The sequence below is a fragment of the Haemaphysalis longicornis genome, unplaced genomic scaffold (assembly GCF_048455015.1).
Source record: "Haemaphysalis longicornis isolate Haplotype H1 unplaced genomic scaffold, Haemaphysalis longicornis Haplotype H1 scaffold_14, whole genome shotgun sequence".
NCBI lineage: Eukaryota > Metazoa > Arthropoda > Arachnida > Ixodida > Ixodidae > Haemaphysalis > Haemaphysalis longicornis.
Genome location: NW_027526245.1, coordinates 55,833,965 through 55,842,608, shown reverse-complemented (window position 1 = coordinate 55,842,608; position 8,644 = coordinate 55,833,965).

The window sequence follows — 8,644 nt, the reverse complement described above, 5'->3', positions numbered from 1 at the left end:
GTTCCCCAGACCCCCACCCCCACCAATGTTAGCAATGCCACTGTAAGTGCGATCGCTGATTATTATTAAGTAGAACCTACACCGAATGCAACGACGACGGGGGTCAAGAGAAAATGACGAACGATGAATGCACACGTGCTTTTATTAAAAGCCAACTTGGTTTCTTTCTTTTTCATTTTTTCGTGACGGCTGAAGGGACGGTGGAGGAAATCAAAGCGCTCCAGTAACACTGAGAATAAAGGATTGTGGCGGTTCATTTCGCTGCTATGTTAGTTATTTAGGCCCAAAAGGGCAGGGTGCGTTTATCATACCTGACTACAAATATGCCATGACAATATGTATGACATTAACAATTAAATTGATATTTACATGAAACGAACTCAGAGGACGAAAACATTCACCACAAGGCAAGCCAGCTCCTTCGGTGAAAGTTTTTGTTTGTTTAGTTTTTTTCTCATATCTTTACCCCCCCTTTCATATTCCACACAGAAAAATTAAAAACAAAAAACAGAAGAAGAGCAGCTTGTGCTTAGATTATGAGTACGGCGCTTAAAGAGCGGGTATTTCGGCGCGGGGCAACCGGCACGAGGCAAATTAGACGGGGCAAATGAAACGGAGAAAAGAGACGGGGAAAATGTGTCCGGGGCTTATGAGTACAGGGCTCTCAAAATCAAGGCAAAAGCCGTGAGGCTTCCGGCGCGGCCTTGATTTTGAGAGCCCTGTACTCATAAGCCCGAACCATGGTTGAAGATGAAGCGGTGTATTAAACGGTAGAACGATCTATGTACAGTATATACATGGCGGCCATTAAAGAGCCAACGCAGGGTCCACCAGCACTTTCTTCGTCGTCGTCTTCACTGGCGATGTGGGGTATTGTCCACGTACATGTCCCGTGACATTACCCCCCGGTCGAGGGCGACCGTCCCGGTCGAAGCTGCAGTGCGGTGAGGATGGTGAAGCAGATGAGCAATTTGGGAAAACACATGTCGGGCAGCGTGTCCCACCCACCTTCGTCGTCGTCGCAGGTGCTCGCGCGTGACACTGCACGCCGCTGTAGTATTATTCGTCTTTGATTGCGCAACATACCTCCTCCTCGAAGGCGAGTGTCCCGGTCGAGTACGCAGTAGCATGATGAGCTCGGTGAAGATGAACGATGTGATGAGAGTATAAAGGGAAGAAGCTCTTGCCAACACAGATGTAAGTGTAGGGTTGGTTTGCAATGTCCCGCAGCAGCAACGTCTGCAAAGCAACGATGAACCGGTGAGGGCTTGGAACCACGTCGGACCACAAGGCTAGGTTCGGTGTCGTTTTTAGGGAAGCCGTGCTTCCGAAAAAAACAGGGTGTGGGTTATAAAGGCCCCATGCTGTGAAGCGGAGGTTTCGCCTTTTCGTGTAACGCCATAGCTCGTAATTTCAGGACTTCTTTCTTTGTATCCTACCTGAATAATTAGCAAATCACTCCGTTTCACGGATTGTATTCGTCCTTGTAACTACAGTACAAGTGTTCGGGCGTATTGAAATTCAGAACCTCACTACAATACATTTCGGAGTTGATATACAGTAAGCAGTCATGTTAGCGCAATGACCTTGTTATTTTGATTGAATGTAAGGTTTAACGCGCCGACGCAACGCAGGCGGTGAGGCGCGCCGTAGTGGAGGGGTCCGGATTAACTTTGACCACCTGGGCATCTTTAACGTGCGCCGAAATCTCGTACACCCGGCCGTTTTTGCTTTTTGCCTCCATCAGAAAAGTGGCCGCCGCGGCCGGGAATCGAACCCGCGAAATCGTGCTCCGCAGTGCAACGCCTTAGACCTTGTTATTTTGATATCGCCGGTAAGGCTTTCCGCTGTGGTAAACGGCACGTCAGCCCCGGCCATTCTTATTTCGACAAAAACACGAAACACAAGGAAGAAAAAGGTCGCTCGTATGAATATTTTTAAACAAGTAATTCCGGGAATACCACGAGCTTAGGGGGAGTATCCACAGTATAAATTAATGAAGCTATCTTATGTTAGGCTAACTACTTTGAGACATCATGGTATTGACATTGTTAACAGAAAACGCAGTTAAATTTGATATTCACCGGAAACGATTTCTGCTGGTGTAATTACATGCGTCCCTGCAATTTGAATTTTCTCGAAAGCCCGGCAAGAATTCCAAACTTCGTAAAAAAGCAACGACAGCTGCTGACGTTACATTTTTTTACTCGAAAATGTCGTTGCGCAGTTGTAGCTCTCTGAAATAAGTAATTATTATCGAATGTTTTTCTAAATGTTTGATAAAGAGGAAAATGCGTTGTAGATAGACGCAAGCAGTATATTTAGTAGTCGTCGTGAATCACTTCGTCGTGAATCACTTCCAAGCTTCACAAAATCCCAACGAAATCCCAACGCTTTCAGAGTAGAGGACAGTGCAATGAACGGGACGAAGCGAATACAAGACAAGCACAAAACGCTTGTGTTCGTCTCGCCTTCGCTTCGTCCCTTTCATTGCGCTGCCCTCTACGCTGAATGTTATGGACCAACCGGCTCAAGCTTCAAACTCTTCTGAGGCATCCGCTTGCCATCCCACAATAGTCGCGGGGGGAACTCTATTGAAGCGACTCCCCGCTCACAGACGAACAATTACCTTGAGAAGCAGGAGTTGCCCGCGCCGTCGCAGTTGACAGTCAAACCGGTCGAACGCCGCGACCGGCCCAAGAAGAATGAGGGAAAACAGCCTTGTAGGGAGGACTCCATTCAACTACGGCACGTGGTGTTCGCTTTTGGAACTAGAGGCGCACGGGCAGGAATCCTGGGCTCGAAATTCGACACCCCTAGAAAGGCATCCCTCAGGGCGCGGTAATTTCGCCGATGCTATTCATCCTAGCTACGCTGAAAATACACCGAGCTCTGAAAGACATCAGAGGACTTAGCTACCTTCTGTATGCAGACGACATTACTTTATGGGTCACGTAGGGGTCGCCAGGACCGAATCTGGATACGCTACAAGAGGCACTGGATGCACTTCAAACGCAGCTGCAGGAATCGGACTTTTGTGCAGCCCTGAAACGTCTATCCTCTTACCAGTACATCACCCAAGATGGCGTCCACCTCCGATACAGCTAAGCATCGGCTAACAACCCCTACCAACAGTGAAGGAGACAAAAATTCTACTTTTACACATAGACACCAACAAAAAAGGAGATGCTGCGGTAGCTAACGTATTAAGACAAGGGAACCCGCTCCTCTAAGGCAGCAGAAGAATTTCCAACAGACATAGTGACCTCAAAGAAGCCGATCTACTAAAACTTCATGACGTAGTCATCACGTCATGTATCAGATACGCCGTACTGTATTGTACGTTAACCAGGATACACCACGAGAAGCTTAATGTGCTCATAAAAAAATTCATCACGCTCGTTATGGGAGTCTCGATGGGCACCTCCAACACGCACATCGAGAACACAGGACTGTACGTAACATGCCAAAGCATCGTAGGAGCACACAAGCACAACCAACTAGCCAGAGTAAAAAGCACCATCCCAGGACAAGACCTCCTACGACTACTCAAATTCGACACCAATCATCCACCGGAAGAAGAGAAACCAATCAGCCCGCAAGACCGCAACCGAATTACCATAGCACCCATCCCAAGACAAATGAACAGCGAAAAGGACGACACAAGACGAAACATTAGAGCAGCATACTTTACGAAGAAAAGTCGGCGCACACGAAATGAACGACACATGTTCACAGACGCTAGCAACCATAAGAACCAATGGGCATGGGCTGCCGTCGAATTCGAAGGAACTGAAGCCGTGGGCACCTGTCCCTGCACACAGAGCAATGAAGCAGAAATTTACGCCATTGGCCAAGCCATCCAAAAATACGCACACCCCACCGAACCTCAAAACATCTACCTGAATCCCAACAAGCATGTTCACGCATCCTATACAATCGGATACCCCCCACAGCACGCATACTTTATGAAAAAATAAAAGGAAAGATTAAACTCCACTGGGTACCTGGTCATATCGGGATGCAGGGTAACAAAAGAGCAAACCGACTCGCCGCGAAACTGCACATCGGGCTCCCTGCAACCACATCCAGCCACAGAGAGGTCGCATCCCACCAAAACCCGTCACTTTGAAAGATCTACGACACAACCCGGAAGCTTACCCTAAACCACACAAACACCTAACCAAAGAAGAACAGGTCTTAGTGAGGCAGGCGCAAACGGGTACTCTTCAAACCCCAGCACGAATTGCCCTTTGCCAAGGAAGACCACTCCCACAGTGCTCGAAATGCCTGGGAGTTCTGGACCAGCGCTTCCTATTCGGCAACTGCAACAAGGGACCAGCCGAAGAAACCATTGTGGACTCTCGTCACGTGAAGACCAAACCGCCCTGACCGCTTTCTTTCATAAAGCAAAACCTAGAACACCACTGCAAGGGACGTCAACAAGCCCCCGACGAGGACTCAACCTAGTCCACATGATGCCCCCTAGGAAGCCACGATAGGCAACCTAGAGGTTCCCTGAACACAGGGGACCTATACGGGCAAAAGATGTATAGTAATAAAGCTTTCATTTATTCATTCATTCATTCGCGACGCGCCGACCGGCGGCCGCACCGCTGCGTCCTGCGCGTATGAATCGATACAGGCCGCATTTGGGTTCATATTTTGAACGTTCTTTTTCGTGCTCATATTATCTTGTCTTCGCTTTTTGGAGATGTATAAGATGCGTATTTTCCATTTCACAAATATTTTTTGTGAAAATTTTACTTATTTGATTCTCCAATTTTTTTCAGTTTCTCTAACCATTTATCTCGGTTTACGCTATCGCACTATTAGGTTTGTAATGTCCGCTAATTGCGCGTGTCTGTGCAAATTCCGGGCATTACATGGTTCTGGCTGAGTGGGTACTACGCAAACTATGCCACGCAATAGTGCACGTTTATGTAATCGCAGAAAAGTAGTATATCTAAAAATGTATGGCCGTAAGTTATACAAAAACAACAACAGCTTTGTGTCGAACCTCGGCTTGCACAGCTCAGTCTCCACGATTGCATCGTTGAGCGGGTGATATTTTTGAAATCAGACGAAAAAGTTAAGATATCGAAAAGAATATCCGACCTGCAAGACTTGATCAGCGAGGAGGAAGTTTTGAGAATGAGTATTCTCACAAGCAAACGATTTACTGCTCTGCAGAATCTCATGTAGCTATTAACATGCATGTCATTGCGCTACACGTGCTATGAATCGACTGCGCATATTTGTTGCCCGACATCTTGGTGCAGGGCCTTCATATCGCTAAAACTGCTGGACGCTATTCAGAGGAACTTTACCACCTTACTGTACATAATTATGGTAGTTTATTTTTGTACGATATTACAGCACACAAACAAACGTTCAATGTCGCGGGTATTTCAGTGTCAAACTTTCGACGACGCTACATTAATCATTCGTAATTTAGATGTTCGTGCTACGTTTTTTTTTTCAAACTGCACATGGAGCAGCTTCTACACCTTCTTTAGACGGCAGTAAGGGGTGCCAACTCCGATGTATTAGATTTCTGTACGATAAGTCGAGCTTCGGTGTGGGTATATGAAAGTACCGGCTGTATTATCACACTTAAGGTTTAGACATCAATACCCATTAACTCAAAAACAAACCCCTGAAAAGAACTCTGGCGTTTATTCTATCACCTGTTTTATTAGAAGCCCTGTATCACTTGGCGGTTCTATGCACGGAAATAACCAAAACTGCTGGCATTGCAGCTCATATGAGATATTGCAGCGGAATTAGCACTTACGTCTGCGAATATATTGTTGGGGACAGTTGCGTTTGCTTATGTGGTTGGAAGGCAAAACTAAGCTGATAACTACCAAAGACTTTTAACAGCTGGTTTGTCCATTTTCTAGCTTCTGTTTCTTTGTGCTTTGGTAGAATTCCTTCGGCAGGCTCCTTTAGTGCTACCCCGTCAGTCCACAGCCCCCTTTACCTTCTACGCTGTTATACTACTAAGTGAACTGAATCGCATACAATCTTTTAAGATGAGAATGCCCCGATTTCGTGTGAATTTCACGAATGACCAGTATGTCCACGAGCAAGATAAGCTGTGAGTCGACCACAATTTCATCGGCGCAGTCTAGGTATGCAGAATTTCTCATGCATGAGACAATGAACGTTTCACCGGTAATGTTCAAAGGACAAGCAAAGATACGCATATCAACCTAAAGACAAGCGAGGCAGTAAAAATGGAAAGCGGTATGCCTCAGTTTCGCAACAAATCCAGAGAGGATTGCCTTTTCACGTATGCGACCACCCAGTCTAATGAAAACAGTTCACGGCAAGCATCCTTTGTAGACACAGGATGCGTATGACATGTACAATCAAAGTATGAAACCAACAGGAACAAAAAAGAAGCAGAATGACCCACGAAGCTGTTTTCACTCTAGCGTACTTACATCTGGTGATTTCGCTTATAAGTACATGACCGTCCAAAACGAGGGACATTTCAAAGTGCATAGCTACGTCGCCTGAAAGTACACTCCCGGTATGGGCTCAAAAGACGACCACTGAGGCAGTTTGGCCTTCCAATTGCTTCAGAGAATCTGACAAGAACAAAGTAAAAGCACCTACGGAACGGTTATTGCCCACCGCTCTTTTGCGGCTGGATAACCTGTAGCAACTTCGTAATCATCATTCCTCAATGATGAGATTACCATCGGGGCCATCAACAATGTGGCGGCCCTTGCTCCAGGTATTAGAGCGCAAGCACTCTTGTGGCCGCTGCTAGGGTTTGAGGTGGTGACGGCGACGCTGTTGTAACCGAACGAGTGAACTGAGGCAGCAAAAAAAAATAGGCCGCGTATCTGCTCCTTTCGTTGCAAATGTCGCCAAATACGATAGTCTCTGTGGACATTTGACAAGAAAATTCCCCCTTTGCTTTCCCGCTTACCTCTCATGCTGTTCCTGTTCCGTCGTGCTCATCCCAAGGTAAACGCACTAAAGGTTTGCTCACGGCGATTGAATGTTACCGAGTTCCACTGCTAGGCCGAGTTCCTCGATGTCAGCGCTACAGTACTGCGGAGACGCGCGTGAATCGAGGCGGCCGACTTCAACGTTTATAGAACCGAACCGCGTTGTCGTGCTCCACGTGCGTTCCAAGCAGAACGTGGAACCTGGACACTGGAACCTTTCGTTGCTGTTGCCGCGTGATTTCTCACATGCCGCCAGGAGGTCGTGAGGGCAACAGCAGGCGGCGGTTTTCTGAAACAGCAGGCGGCGGTTTTCAGCAGTACATGTAGAATATCATTCGCTATCGAAAAACGAACATGCATAGAATAATTTTTAATAAAGGAACACTAAATATCTGTTGTCTAATATTTTCCGTCTTATATTTGCCTAATGTCTTGTTCATGGTCAACAAAGTTGACAAGCATGAACATATAAACCGGGCTTAAACGCTCACATTTGGCTGTGAATGTATAAGACTTACATTTTACTTTGGCCGGGTGGCTGAATAGAGTCACAAACAGACATACGGACGGACAGACAGACAGACAGACAGACAGACAGACAGACAGACAGACAGACAGACAGACAGACCAAAATTTCTGGGTTTAAGTGGCCCCAAAAAAATATTCGGCTTTAAAACGGAGGGAAGTGCGGATTTAGGGTGTGGGGAGGGAAGTATATGAAGCGTTTGGCGAGGGGGTGAAGGGTAAGGCGGAACTGGTTTCTATGTCGGCATCTCTCCCACTGCCTCCTCCTCACACATTCGTCAGCGCCCTCCTCCTCTAGGGCTCATCCGATCCATGGGACGTTTGCGTGGAGCCTTCAACATGATTTTCAACGACCTGCTCGGTGGCAGCTACGCGCTGCGAGGTAACGGCAGAGTAGCGTGCGCCTTCCTGAGTTCGACGATCACGTGATACCTTCGTGAGTCACAGTGGTTTAACGCATATTTTTATTCAATGCTGTCAGCTCAAAATTTCACTTTTCTGTCTCATTCGCTTCCACAATTGCCAGATATGAATCACATTGTTATTACCGAGCAGGGCGTGACATCATTACTCAGTAATCTATATCCATACTCCGCGTATGGCCCTGACGGTATCTCAAACCACATTTTAAAGCGCTGCGCAGCTGCAGTAGCTGATTTCTTAGTTTTAGTTTTCAATGTGTCCTTCGAAACTGAAATGCTACCTCGTGATAGGAAAATAGCAAATGTCACACCCATGCACATAACTGGGGAACGGAATTAAGTATGCAATTATGGGGCCGTACCTTTAACGTCCGTCTGCTGTAAGACACTTGAGCATAATTTCTACTCTATCAAAAAACATTTTGAATGAAATCATTTTTTTTTCGCCAGATCAGCATGGTTTTTGCTCTGGTTTACCGTGTGTGACCCAATTAAATGAGTTTATTCATGGTGTTGCCTTCTCTTTCGACTAGGGCATGCGAGTATAGTCAGTATTTTTAGATTTTAAAAACGTGTTTGACGTAGTTCGACCCAACCTCTTGTTGCATAAAATATCACTTTTGGAAATACCTAGTCGCCGTCTTGGTTGGTTAAAACAGTATCTTATTGCACGGGAACAACGGGTAGTCATAAGTGGCACGTGAAGTTCTGTAAGGCGTGCCCCAGGCA